The sequence below is a fragment of the Pteropus alecto genome, unplaced genomic scaffold (genome assembly GCF_000325575.1).
Source record: "Pteropus alecto unplaced genomic scaffold, ASM32557v1 scaffold177, whole genome shotgun sequence".
NCBI lineage: Eukaryota > Metazoa > Chordata > Mammalia > Chiroptera > Pteropodidae > Pteropus > Pteropus alecto.
Genome location: NW_006442207.1, coordinates 4292941 through 4307880, shown reverse-complemented (window position 1 = coordinate 4307880; position 14940 = coordinate 4292941). Strand labels below are relative to the sequence as shown.

General features: G+C 40.3%; 1 pseudogene; it reads left to right on the top strand.

Annotated features, from left to right (window-relative positions):
• The first annotated feature begins 10995 nt into the window (after positions 1-10995).
• LOC112470180 lies at positions 10996-11117 on the top strand (annotated as a pseudogene).
• The last annotated feature ends 3823 nt before the right edge of the window (positions 11118-14940 follow it).

Here is a 14940-nt window from a genome sequence, read left to right as displayed (position 1 = left end):
GAAGGAAAGAAGGAAGGAAGGAAGGAAGGAAGGAAGGAAGGAAGGAAGGAAGGAAGGAAAGAAGGAAGGAAGGAAAGAAGGAGAAAGAAAAAACCTTTTTAAAAAATAATTTTTAAAAAATTTGGTGGAAATTACATGTAAAGCCAAAAAAATAAAAAATAAAAAAGAAGGAGAAAAAAGAAAAAAGCAACTCTCTTGTTTCCTCAGCAGCACTCTCTCCCAGGTCTTCTCTCACCTCCCCGGATCTCATTTTGGCATCTTGGGATTTTTTGCCTTCTGTGTATACGGGTTACTCTTCCCCTCTGTGCCTCAAATGCTGCTGTTCCCATCTTCGGCTGACTCACCCTCTACATGCTCTTCTAAGACATCCCTCCCCTCCGTCTCTTCCTCCACCAGGGTTCTAATTACAACCGTGTGCTAAAAACTCCCAAATCGATATGTAACAGGATGTTAAAGTAGTACTTTTCTGATGCCTCAGTCTGGGCTGAGCCCCCACAGCTGAAAACAAGGAGTGTCAGGTGCCCACGCATTCTAAAGAGAGGGGCAGACACTGCAGAGATTGATCCAAAAAGGCCCAGAAGCCAAGCCTCATCATGTCTTTACCAGAGGCTCGAGTGGTTTTCCTGGGTTCTTTGCAGAGTTGAGACCTGTTATGATTCTTTCCTACCACCTCAAACCAGGCAGGGGGCGGTAAGAGAATCGTTTGAGGAGTCTGGCTTGTCTTAGAGCATTCAGGGGACTCAGGATTTGTACTGGACTCACGCTTGTAAATCTCTCAAGGCTGGCTTGCTGCCTGGGCCCCAGATGAGAAGAGGGTACCCCCGGGGGAGCACGCTCGACTCCTGGTGCTATGGCCCCCAGTTGATGATTATTTTCTCCTCATGGTCAGAGAGAGTTGGAACAAAATCTTGAAGGCATTAAAAGGGTGTTAATTGTTGGCTATGCAGGAAGTTGGGAGGCAGACTTGGCATATCTCACGGAAGAGAGGAAACGTCGAATAGGCAGAGTCGGGTAACTCATGGAGGACGAGCCCTAAGAATTCACGGAAAACATCCTTACGAATGAAGTTTTTATAAAAGATAGCGTAGAAAAAAATTCATGTGCTGTTACAGTGTATTATTCAATTAAGATTTTTAATATCGATTGAATTCAGACCTTAGTTTCAAAAAAATAATAAGCTGTTTCAAAACAGGAGAAAAATAAAATGGAGCCTTCCTGGAGACTGGCAAAAAGCTCTGGCTTAAGAGTTCCACAGACCTCGGTCGGAAGTCCTGCTCCGCCAGGACCAGTTGTGAAAATCTGGGCCGATCTCTCCATGACTCTAAGCCTCCACTTCCTCCTTTATAAAGTGAAAAATTATGCCTGACAAGACAATTACAAAAAGTAAATGAGATATAAATCACCCTTAGCATAGCGTCTGGGGTTTAGACATGGGTGTCAAAAGGCAGTGTGACATCCATCACTAACCAGGAGGGAAACGCAATAAGGAAAACCGCAGTGAGACGTCTCCTCACACCTGTTGGAATGGCTATTTATCAAAAAGACTTAACAAGTATTGGCAAGGATGTGGAGAAGAGGGAACCCAGCACACTGTTGATGGGGATGTAGATGAGCACAGCCACTATAGAAAACAGTATGGAGGTCCCTCAAAAAAACTAAAAATCAAACTACCATATGGTCCAGGAGTCCCACTGTTGGGTATATATCTAAAGGAATTGAAATCAGTACCTCAAAGAGATAGCTGCACATCCATGTTCACTGCAGCCTTATTCACAATGGACAAGATATGGAAACAACCTAAATGTCCATATGAATAAAGAAAACGTGGTATACTTATCCAATGGAATATTACTCACCCATAAAAAAGGAAATCCTGCCATTTGTGACAACATTGGATAAACCTGGAGGGTATTATGTTAAGTGAAATAAGCCAGACAGAGAAAGACAAATACTGTATAATATCATTTATATGTAGACTCTAAAAATAAAACAAAAACCCATTTCGTGGAAGTAGAGAACAGAATAGTGGTTGCCAGGGGCTGGGGAAAGGCAGAAATGGGGTGATGTAGGTCAAAGTGTACACATTTTCAGTTATTCAAAAAAAATAGGTTCTGAGAATCTAATGTACAACATAGTAATGATAGTTAATACTGTATTACATGCTTGGAAAGTGCTGTAGATCTTAAGCATTCTCCCTCACACAGAAAAAGCGTTACCTGTGCTAACTACATGTGGTGCCAGATGTGTTAATTGTCTTGATCTTGGTAATCGTTCCACAATGCAGATGTATATCAAATCATCACATTGTTCACATTAAACATATAAAATTATATTCATCAATTATTCCTCAGTGAAGTTAAAAAAAGAAACTCTCCAAAGGCCAACTCCTTGAGGACAGGGTCCGTGTCTCTCCCGTGGCAGGTGAAGTTTTACCGCTGTACATTACTATGAATACTGCGGCAATAATGATACTTTAATTGGCAAAAATCTAAAGATTCTCTGTTAGTCGGAAGCGTCGCCAGAGGTTTTACATGACTGCAGACAATGTTTTCAATAAAAATAAAAAGAAACAAGAAAAGGAAAGAAAGAGAATGTGACATAGATCTATGTCTCTGTTACGTTGCGTTGGAAAGCGTGCATATGTCCTCTGATTCTATTTCAAGTCCTCAATTTCGGTTGTTTGGTTTGGTGCTTTCTGACGGATGTTGCTTACTTACATGGAAGCATTATGAAATTTCCAAAGAGAGTTCTTTGTAATGTGTTCTGAAGGAAACTGAGAAGAAAATAAACCAAACTGAAGTATGGAAACACAGCTTGGAAGTTCAAAAAAACTATTTGCTCATCATAAATTAAGTTAAAAAATAGCTGCACAAACAGATGACTAATACTCAGACCCACAGATTTTCTTTAAGGACTATCTTATATAAGATTATTCTACTGAACTAACCTCTCCATTAAAAACACTTAGATGTGACATTTTTAAAAATATAGTTTCACATATATCTATCTCCATGCTGTTTACATAGCACACACATAGCAGACATATCTGTAAGGAGGAGCTGACATCACTACGCATAGAATGCCATTCATGCTGGAGAGATTCTCTCATTTTTCCTACTTGGGATTCTGGTTCCACATTCAGCACCTGTAGCAAAGGTATCCAGGACAGCCAGATAGTCTTAATATCAAATGGCAAGACAGTTCACCAGACTGAGTTCTTAGATCTTTATCAGGTGGGATTGTTTTGTTTTGTTTTGTTTTGTTTTGGCATAAGTCCGGCTCTTTTGGTTTGTGGCCATGTACAGGTTAAAATATTATTAGCTATGTCATCAGAATCAGCAAAGGACAAGTAGACTACGAAACTAGGCTGTTCATGAGCTTCAGACCCCAGAATAAATCTAAACCAATATACTTAAGGGAGTGATTTCTTAATCAAACCTCTACTAGCCGATATTTTAGCATCTAAATTGCCCTCTCAATCAAAATCATTACTTCAAGGTCATAAAAATCCTGTCTTTCAACAGATTCTATATGAGTGACTACCTGGTTTTATCTTGCCTCAAAGGCCAGCTTTGTTCTTCAGTTATAAAGGTTTGTTGTATCTCTCCTACACAGTTATTTGCTGTCTGTTACACTAATTCTAGCTCAGGAAAAATAACAAGCATATTGCAGCTGTGGAGAGCCACTCCGAGTATGTCTACATAATTTCAAAACAACCTGCTGAAAAGTGGTCTATATAAAAATCAGGTGGATTGGCAAATTTTTCTCTTTGCATTTGAATTACTAAAGTGAACCTGAATTTTTCCATTCCATTTGCAAGAAAACTGTTGAGTTTCTTGGTTTGTAATGAAAGCTACAAAAAAAGCAGTATATGTACCCCTGCCGTAAGCACATACATAACAGATATGCCTTACATTCCACCTCATGCTAAGACCCAGGCCACTTATTCAACACACATGGGAACTTAATCTGACCGCAATCAGCCTGTGGCATTCACAACTTTGCGACAGAATACAATCCTACAACAAACTCGATTGTTCTCACCGAGGTCTGGATGCCATTTATTTGGGGAGCCATCTGTAGGGTGAGATATGCCAAGTTGTGATGCTTGCCCTCTGTCCCGGAAGACTTATTACAAATATAGCACGTATGAGTTACAGGTCACGAAAGAATGTGCATAAGGTGGCAAGCTTTCTTACATAGAGTAACACCTTATTTGGGGTTAAAATGTGTCCCTATCAAAAATATCTGTTGGTGTCCTAACTTCCATTACCTCAGAATGTGACTTCATTTGGAGATACAATCTTTACAAAAGCAATCAAGATGAAATGAGGTCACAATAATATTGTAATAACTATGAGTAGTGCCAGGTGGATACTAGACTAAGCAGGGGGTTGGTGTCCTAACTTCCATTACCTCAGAATGTGACCTCATTTGGAGATACGATCTTTACAAAAGCAATCAAGATGGTCACAATAATATTGTAATAACTATGTGTAGTGCCAGGTGGATACTAGACTAAGCAGGGGATCACTTGGTAAATTATATAAATGTCTAACCACTATGCTGTACACCTGAAACTAACCCGAAATAATATCGAATGTCAACTCTAATTGAAAAATAAATAAATAAAATCTACCTACATACGACATTTTAAAAAAAGATGAAACGAGGTCATTAAAGCAGATCCTAATCCAATATGACTGGTGTCCTTATAAAAAAGGAGAAATTTGGACACACAAATAGGTATGAATGGAGGGAAAGATGGCCATCTACAAGCCTAGGAGAGATGGCTAGCACAGATCCTTTACTTACAGCCCTAGAAGAACCAACTAATCCAGCACTGTTGGAGAATGAATCGTCTACATGAATTCACTTTCTAATAACGAAAGTATCCCGGCAAACAAGTCCCCAGATTTTCATGCTACCATTTTTTTAAAATAAAAATGTTTCTAAAAGGCACACTCTGTGTTCTTTAACTGAGGACAGTGATCATAATCGAAACCTTAGTGATACAGCATAATCATTGACTGGGAGGTACAGAACACTTTTTCTCTGCAGTAAATGGCATCAGTTGTTTCCCTGTTTTCCCTTCTAATGTAAAGTTCCCAGATGTCCCCTCTGCCCCCTATATCATCCTCATTCCTTCACTTTAATCTGCATCTCCTAATTTGTAATGAAAGAATGGAAACGGGACAAACCAGACATTGGTACTGTTTCTGAAATAAAATTAATAGTTTCGAGTTAGGGTCTGAAAGACTCTCTTAGGGAGTAAACCGCACAGACTTGGAAAAACTTCTTTTGTTGTCTACTTCTTTCCTCTCTCTCTTGGTCAGGCTCTTGTACTCAGGATAACTTAAATGCCGCAAAGCAGGCCACCAGAGAATCTTCAGGCCTTCTTGAGATGTTATGAATTTATACCATAAGAAGCAGCAGCTTGAATCAATTATAGCTCAGAAATAAGCTTCTCTATTAAGAGCCCAGTGGGGCTTTGTTTTGTCACTGTGGTTTCATTTATTTGGAATATGGTTATACCATAGGGTAGAACGCTCTGGAACGACCTTTCCATGATGTAAAGTTAGTTTGGAAATTCTAATTCCCCAAACGGAACAATAGTCAGATTAAGTGACCACAAAGAATAAACTTGCCTTTGAAACCAAAAAAGAACTTACCAAATTAGATTCTTTACTACATCCTCTCACTTTTAAAAGAACATTTATTCAATTGTTCAATTTCCGCTGATTGGAAGCTGGCTCCTTTGCCACCCTTGGTATTGTACGGCGCGAAGAGTTTTTTCCTCTTTGCCCCCATCTGGATGGAAGTGGTGTTAAAAGAGGAGAGAGAGAGGGAGAGAGAGGAGGGAAAAAAAAAAAAAAAAACAGAAGAAAGGCTAATGTTTATTAAGTACTTACGATGAGCCAACCACTGTGCCAAATTAATTATATGCCTTATCTTTATCTCTAAGGTAGTTAGGATTATCATGGTCATGCTCCAGATAACAACACTCTGGTCAACAATGGACTGCATCCACAACGTGGCCCCATAAAATTACAACAAGTCCTCAATGCCGTTGATAGGTTCTTGGAAACTTCGACTTTAAGTGAAACGATGGATAATGAAACCAATTTTGCCATACTCTAACTGATACAGACAAGAGTTAAGTTCCTACAGTGTATTTCTCGTCACGAAAACACCATCAAACCTTTAAATTAAGAGCCAAAACACTTCTAATTAAACACTGAAATAAATGTGAGCTATACATACAATTAAGAAAGATTAATAAAAAGTAAGATAATGATTTTCCAACCTGTTGATTCCAGTTCAGGGTCCTAGGTGGCTGGAGCCTCTCTCGGCAGCTCGGGGCACAAGGCGGGAACCCACCCTGGACAGGCTGCCCTTCCATCACAGGGCACATTTGCACTCACACCCACACTCACTCACACTGGGACAGTTCTGACCCTCTGATTCACCTCACCTGCACATCTTCGGGATGTGGGAGGAAATCCACACCGCCATGGGGAGAACGTACCTGCTCCACATAGAGAGTGGCCCTGCAGAGAATCTATTTTTATTTTCTCGTTAATGTTATAGATAACATTGAACAAAACAACATCATTCGAGGATCTACTGTATAATGGAGCTAAAAAAAATTCCTATTGCTTAGTGATGTCACAGCTGTTGAACGTTATAGCGCCAGGCATTACTCATGTGTTTGTGATGAGGCTGGTGTAAACCTACTGCACGCTGCCAGTCATATAAAAGTATAGCGCTTACGATTACAGTAATAGGCTATGTGCTCTAGGTGTAAGTGCATTCTATGATGTTCGCACAACGATGAAGTCGCCTAACTATGCATTTCTCAGAACGCATCCTCAGCGTTAAACGATGCATGACTGCTTCTTTTAAAGGATAATGAAACAGAGGCCGAAGTGTTCAAACGACTTGTTCTCAGTGAGTCATCCAACTTCTAACTGGCAGAACCTGGATTTCAACCCAGGCAGTCTGACTCCAGAGCCTGCATTCTTACTCATTATGGCATATAGAGGTAAATGTCAAAACTAATTACTAAAATTAGTGTGATCTTTTGCCATAATTTGGAATTTTGTAATAGAAAACATCTAAGACAGAAATGCATAGGACAGGGATATTTTCAAAATCTCCCATCAACCCTGCTGTGCTATAAAATCTCAATTGTTATTTTTAAGGTCGATTATGGGTTTTTAAGTTGCTTAATAAATTACTTTTATTCTAAGTCCTCTCCCAGATGAGTACTTATGAAAACTATACATGTGAGTATATATGTATGAGAATTTTTTAAACCAAGATCATTATCCTCAAGACAAGAGCTATGAAAAGGCATATAACCTCTATTAATTAATAATGGCCGGGGGCGCGGGGGGAGGGGACGCCAAAAATGCCTGCTTACAGAGTGCTTGGCGGCAGGAGAGAGGAAAGATAGGATGTGGGATGGAAATGGTGACACGTCACAGTAAGATCATCACTTTAGACATTTTCAGAATAAGAAAAAAAATATTTTCAGGGCTATGCCAATACCACGTTAGTGCATTTTCCAGGCTTTTCAGAGAGCCTCAAAGCTTACTATGTATATGACTTAATTACCTGGCCTGGAAGAACACGAGTTAGGATGTGGCAATGACAAAAGTGAGCAAGTAGAGCTCACTTTTAAGTTTTCTGCTCCAACCCCCCAAACAGCTTCATGTGGGCTGTTAAATAAAATCTCCAACTTGTCACAACTTTTAGGGCTTTGATTCTCAGTAAGAGTCTTCTGCGAAATATTCTTCCAGTCAGAGATTAAAAAAGCAAAACAAAAAACCAAATTACTTAATTGCTTGGCTTTTCTTTGGTGTTCTTTTGTCTTCAAAGTTAGATTTATGTGGCCCTGTGGGATATTCACACAGAAATGTACTAACAATGAGAATTTCATTTGTGTAGATAAATATTGTTGTTATTCTAGCTCTATCCTATTTATACCACTTAAAAATTAAAATAAACTTTGCATGATAGAAAAAATACAAATAAACTTCACTCGTTCAGAGATAGTTACTTAGAAAATTACTCCATGAGCTGCCCCAAGCCCCCAAATATATCATGAATTAAATTATGCTGGCGAGTGGTAATAGGTGGGCCAAAATCTGTTAAGGATTGGTTCAAGTAATTAAAGATTAGCTCAAGAGGCAGGAAAGTGAACAATTCCCGTTCCTTGAATCACATCTCTCTTTTTATGCTTCTATTTCTTCATATTAAAATGAGAAGGAAAACTCAACCACTTCACCAGTGTGAAAAGTAATTTATGTTTGAAAAAAGTCTGCAAAGAAGCTCGTTGCCCCCTTAACATTTAATTAAGGGATAACGTTCTGGAAACAGAAAGCTATCATAGCTAATAAAGGTCTCTGACAGGTTTCATTCCAGGAGCTGCAAAGCTGAGACATTATGGAAAATAAATGTCATGTCAAAGGTCTGATATTTATTTTCAAAGCAAGAAGCCTGACCACAGTGGTTATCAAAACCAAAGTAGCAGCAATACTGTCTCACCACTGTCTTCAGACTCTGCCCTTCTGAAACCTCTATTGGGTGGGTCTGGATGAGCTTTTCTGCAGTAGGTAAATGATAGAGTAAGTTAACAACAATGATATCTATACAGCACAAAGAAGTGGAAAACATATGGAAAGAGAAATGCGTTTGGTCTTCTCAAAGCAGTGCGTGAAAAGAAAAAAACGTAAATGATTTGTTCTGTCACCCAGAGGCAGAGCAGACAATCACCTCTTTCCACTGGTTCCTTATGGCAATTCCATTCAGTTGGATGGCCCAGATGCCATCTTCCATGGACGAATGGGAAACATGTCTTCTTTTATTGTAAAGAATCTACTGGGCATAAGCTTTTAAGAAGTTCCTCTATTGCACAGGAATTTGTGAAGTACCAACTACATGGCCAGAATAAATGAGCTAATATGTTTAAATGGTATCAATCCCACCCTTCAGAAACTTAAAACAAGGGCTTGGGGGATTCTTGTTTCTACAAACTCTCCAGCTTTTTAAAACATAATTGTTTTATCTGGAACACAGTAAGACTGTTAAAATAAAACATAGAGTTTTATTTTACATAATTGGCACAGCTTGTTGTCATTACAAACTCTGGACTTGGGCAAACTAAGGGACAACTCTTAGCCAAATGCTTCTCATGTGTAGTAATAATACTCTTATTGCCACTAGCACTTGAAGGAAGATTTCAGCTGATGACCAATCAATTATTTTTTTTCTTTATACAACTGAATAAAAACAGAATTTTTGAAAGTTGGCTTAAGTTTTATATTGTATTACCTTTTTTTAAGTTCCTAGTTATGGCACTAAATAGTTTGCTTGAGGGGAAAAAAAATCTTTTGTCCACTGCTGCTATGTCACCACTGATAGACTTTAAAGGAATTTGTTTCAGAGAATCACGTAAAGAAATAATTTTTTAATAAAAAGAATATGATACCTACTAAGGAAGGGTACCAAAATATGGTGGGAGAAATTTTTCTTAAAAAATGATTTGCCAAAGGTCAAAGCTTTTATAGATAGTTCACTGTTACCCAGCCTCTGAGTTATATTAATATCTAGTGTGAGAAAGAAAAGAGTTAAACTGATTAAAGAGAAGCTTATTTAAGTGAATTGACTCTTCTCATGCAATCAAATCCTGACACCTTTCATGGTTTACAATGTCATGATGATTAGGTAAGACAGCAGTTGATGTATTACAAATATATGGTGCTCTGTGAGTTTTCAAGAAGCTTTCACATGTTTTATCTCATTTAATTTGGGCACAACCCCGTGAGGGAGCAAATGGCGAGTCCATGCTACAGATGAAGTCCGTGCTGAAGGTCAAACCGAGAAGTGACAAAGCCAGGATGCAAACCTTGATCTTCTGCTTGAACATTTTCCAATGCACCCAAATTTTGAAAAATATTATTATTGGCTCTAGCACTGTTCAATGAACTTGTTAAACACACAAGGAAGAGGAGGAGGCAAAGACGGAGCAAGTGGGAGAGAGGAGAGCTTTTGAATCTTCCAAATAGCCCACACTTCCCTGTGATTATACCACTGTCTTCTGTGCTCATTCTTATCATAATGGATGGAGTCGCTTGTCCTTGTGTAAACTATGGCTGCAAAACCAGCGTATGACCTTAAGTACCAGCTATGGGTACAGGCTGTTCTTTGGTCACTTCGCTCTGAGTGACTGTTTCAGCAGTAGTATTTGCTTTATGTGAAAAGTTGTATGTCTTTACTCAGAAACAGCCACTTGAGCTCTGAGTAACAAATCCTGCCACCAATTATCAGCTGCGAGGCAAATTTTGCTTACTTTCTGATTTGATACACTTATTGGGGCTTTACTTGGAAATTCCTCCCAGATCTCCTTTGGCCTGCCTTCCAGTAGCTGTCCGGGTAGGCTATCCCTTTTATTTTTATCTCATTTTCTAGAAAAGTCAACTCAAGAATGGAAATGTCTTCATCAAGTTCCTGGCTTACAACCATAGTTGGGGTGGATGCCTACTAACTGCTGTGTGGAGCTTTAATTTAACCTAGAACTTGAAACCTGATCCAAGTCATCAGCTATTCTCCCAGGTCAGAAAAGTCTGGATATATAATATGATGCATGAAAGCTAAAACAAATAATAATAAATGGTCATTCATCTTGAATATTTAATAAATAAATGGTCATTATTTATGAAGATTTAATAAATAAATGGTCATTATTTACGAAGATTAAGTAATGCTTTTCATGGATGCGAAACTGCATGGCCCCTTTAGGAAACCTCTTACCTATGTCCCACTTTATTCATTGCTGAGTAGGTATAAACTTATTAATCTCATGAGCCTACCTTATATTTGTAAAGCATTTTTAAATGCTTATATGAAAATATTGACTAGGCTACAAGAATATGAATTATTACTATAAATTCTAAGCATGAAGGAAGATTATAATTCTAAAACCACTCAGTCTACAACCATGCCACCCTGAACAAGCTCAATCCTGTCTGATCTCAGAAGCTAAGCAGGGTCGGGCCTGGTTAGTATTTGGATGGGAGACCCCCAAATAGGAAGACCAGGTGCTGTAGGCATAAAAAATAAAAAAATAAGGGATTGGAAGCTGACAAGGTCCTTGCAATCTGTGAGGTCAACCAAGAGTTGCCTCACCTAAAAAAATAAAATAATAAAAATAAAACCACTCAATCATTTCTCATACTAGTAAATATGAAAATATTTTAATAAATTAGACATTAAATATTTATGAATCAAAGTTTAATGTAAATTAATGTTAAGTAAATATTAGTAAACATGGGAGATATAAAAATGTACAGGATAGTCCTGGCTCTCACTGAGTTTACAATCCACATGATAATAAAAGAGAAAAACATATAAACATTAAATAACAATATAACAGATGTCAAAAGGCAAAAATATCATTAATCGACATGTGAAATTCAATGATCAGAATATCTACTGTAGGTAGAGGAAAGAGAAATCCCTTCTGGAAGCAGCGGGCAGAGATGACCGTAAAATAAAAAAGGTATCATCAGCCAGATCTTGAAGGCTGAATCCACTGAGACAGAGATGGAGGAAGGGATTCTTGGTGGAAGGAACCCAGTAAGAGTACAGGTGTAAAAAAAAAGTTTTTTTTTGAAAGAGTTTAGATCCAAAAAAGGGGGAGGGATACAGAACCGCAAGTTAGAGTAACGTGGGGAGTTCCAGCACAAGATCGTGCTGGAAAGGCTATTTGGAACTGGACTGTGGCAGTCGTCGAATGCCAAGTTGAGGAGTTAAGGTTCCAGAACAGAAAAGCATCTTGGTCAAAGCAGCATTTTAGAAATGCTAATTTGGCTACAGTCTACCAAATTAAATGGAGCGGGGAGGACTAGAGGCTGGGAGATCCAAGAGAACCCATGCCAAGTTCAGGTGTGAAATGATGGTAGTGGGATTGGAAAAGTAGAGGTAGAGGTAGGAAATACTGAGAAAGAAGCCCAGTAGCTCTCAAGTGTGCTGATCAGCGTTTATTGTTGGAGCTTTCTGTTACTTTCTAAAATACTGTCAAATCTGTGGGTTCCTTAGAAGTGATTCATTTGTAACAATTGCAAGTGGGCATGGAGAAATGGAGGAATTATTTGTTTTGAACTTGCAAAATGTAATACCTGTATAAGTGGATATACTGAACCTTTTGTTCTTGATCTTGTATCCTTACCTAAGGACAAAAAGCATTAACTCAAAAATGCCTAAAAAAAAGTTTCATGAAATGTAGGAATAAAAGGAGATCTGAGAACATTTTATTGTAAAAGAAGAAATAACTCTAGTTGAATCTGGACTATTCCAAACTTTTCTTTTCCATCAGTACCACTGAAGGAAAGCCCCACGAATCCTGGGATCCCCTTATGCGTGCAGCCCTCTGGTGGAACTCCTATTAAAATAATCTGGTTTTGAATATTTATGATTCAATGAATTTATTATCCAGAAATTCAGAGAAGCGCAAATGAGCAGAGAAAAAAGTTTCAAGAGAGTTTTTCGACGACTCCCCATACCTGGCATGTTTATACATATAGACACAAATACATGTATGTATACATAATGCCCACAGATACACACATATTTACACATACAGTTAAGGTATTGGCATCTGGGCCTCTGCACTTAACCTCTACAACCAAGGTCTAGCTTTACTGCCGACAGAAAGGCAATCCCTTCACCCTTCTGGGGCACTTTTTTTGCCACACACTATCCCAGCAACACCACTTGACAGAAAGATGGCGCCGGATAGAAAGCCTCTTCTCTCCATTCCCTACATTTTCCCCAGCACAGCACTCAGAATCTCTTTTCTGGGCAGTGTCAAATTCGACTCTTTCAAATCCCTTGGCTATTTTGAGACCGTCCCTTGAGGAGTGGGGAATAGAAAGAAGCCAGAGGGGGAGATGGGTTTGCAGTGACTTGGGGGAAATAAGGCTCTCCTGCGATTACTCTGAACTCAGTTCCCATTCCTCCTTCTTTCTAGCCTTTCTCCTTTCCTTGCTCCCCATCCTCAGCCTCTCCAAGTTAGCAGAAATAGGCTGACAAGTCCCAGGGCAAGAGCGAATAAATAAATCACCCTCCCCAACCCCCTCCGCATCCCTGAAACACTGATTATCAAGCGTGGGCCTAAAGCAAATTTACCTCTGGATTCAAGTAGGAGAAGGTGGTTAAAACTGCTTGATTTTATAAATTGAATAAGCATTGCTTCCACTCTTGACTTGGATTGCTGTGGAAGTCAATCTCTCTGCAAGGTAAGAACGAGTTTGGTCCAGATGCCAGAAAGATGTGTGAGCATTATATAACATTTTCATGCACCCTTACGTGAAGCTGTTTATTTCTCAAGGATTCAATTAAAGGCTTTTAATTTTCAAGGTTGAACTGAGGACCATACTGTGGCTTAACTTGAGAGGGGGCTTGCAGTCCTGCTCCATTGTCTGTTCATGGTGGCTATCCTGTCTGTTTGTCCCCACATATAATTTACAGACAGCTGGGCACATGACTCACTAATTTCAAACCAATTCATTTGCCAACTCAAAAACCACTGATGTAATTTTAACTGCTATCTGATTTTAATCCTCTTGAGTATTTACATATTTTCTTCTCTCATCCCTCCAAAACTAATCCTAGAGTTTTGAGAATCTGGGAACTCAGGCAAGGGAGAAAACCAAGCAGACCAACAAATCTGAACTCTCGATTCATTACATAAGCCAAAATTTAAAGTGCTTTTTGGTTTGTATTGATCCAGCTCAAATTATAAAATAATGTTAGTAATAACACAAAAAATACAGGTGTTTTTACTGAATACGAAAAGCCTGAAATGTAATTAAATGTTTTCTTTCTCCGTGGCGGTGTCATTTACTCTACGTTTAAACATTTGTGTTTCCTTAAGCCCACTCTCTTTACAGTATCGACACACACTGTTGCATCATACTCACATATTCATTAGCTGGGAGTGGGGAGTGTGTGTTTTTCCAACTGGTCCTCAGCATTAGCTGTCAGATGCATAAACCTTAGCTTCACTTCTGCAATTACTTCACTGGTACAGCAGAAGTTCCTTGCAAGAATAGCGCCCAGAACGTGTTCCTGACAGGTGCGCGGTTTGCTCTAGCAAGGCGCTCTGCTGGAAAGTTTTCTCCAACCACTAATACCCGCTTCTGGTCCCCTGAGCTGGCAGGGCACAGGCTGGCTGAGTCTCCTCTTGACAGGGAAAGGCTTTTACACACACTCCGCTAGGCTGCCGGATCCGAGAAACAATCTCTCAGCCTAACTCCTCTAACCCCAGGGGACAGACTGTCCAAGGCTCTCTGGCGCTTGAACACCGAAGTCTCCTTCCCACGTAAGGAAGAGCGCGCTCCGCTCCGCAGGAAATTGGGGCACTGGAGGCAGGGGGGATGCCAGCAGGGGGGATGGAGCGGGGGACAAAGGAGGGGGCCGCACGCAGAAGGAAAAGGAGGCGCAGAAGGGAGCGGAGCGCAGGAGAGAGTGGGGTCCTCAGGAGCGGCAAGGATGCGGATGGGCGCGGGACGCAGCAAGGAGCTTGCGGGAACAAGGCGCAGGAACTAGCGGGCACAGAAAGGGGCGCATGCACAGGCACCCGCGGGCGCGGGAGAGGCGCTCGCTGGGCGATCTGCCCCAGACTCCCCAGAGCAGCTGAACTGCGGGTAGGAGGGGGATGCGGGGAGTTGTTGGAGAGGTGAGGGAACCAGTTAGGGGCGTGCCTTTGCCCGGATTGGCTGCGGGAGCCTGACGCGAGGCCCCGGGGGTTGGCTTGGGGGAGTGGGAGCGGGGTGGGGTGGATGCTGGGTGCCTGGGCTGCAGGCTCAGCACGCTCAGAAACATGCTGAGGTCCCGGCGGCTGTTCCAGCAGCGGCAGCGGCTCCAGCAGCA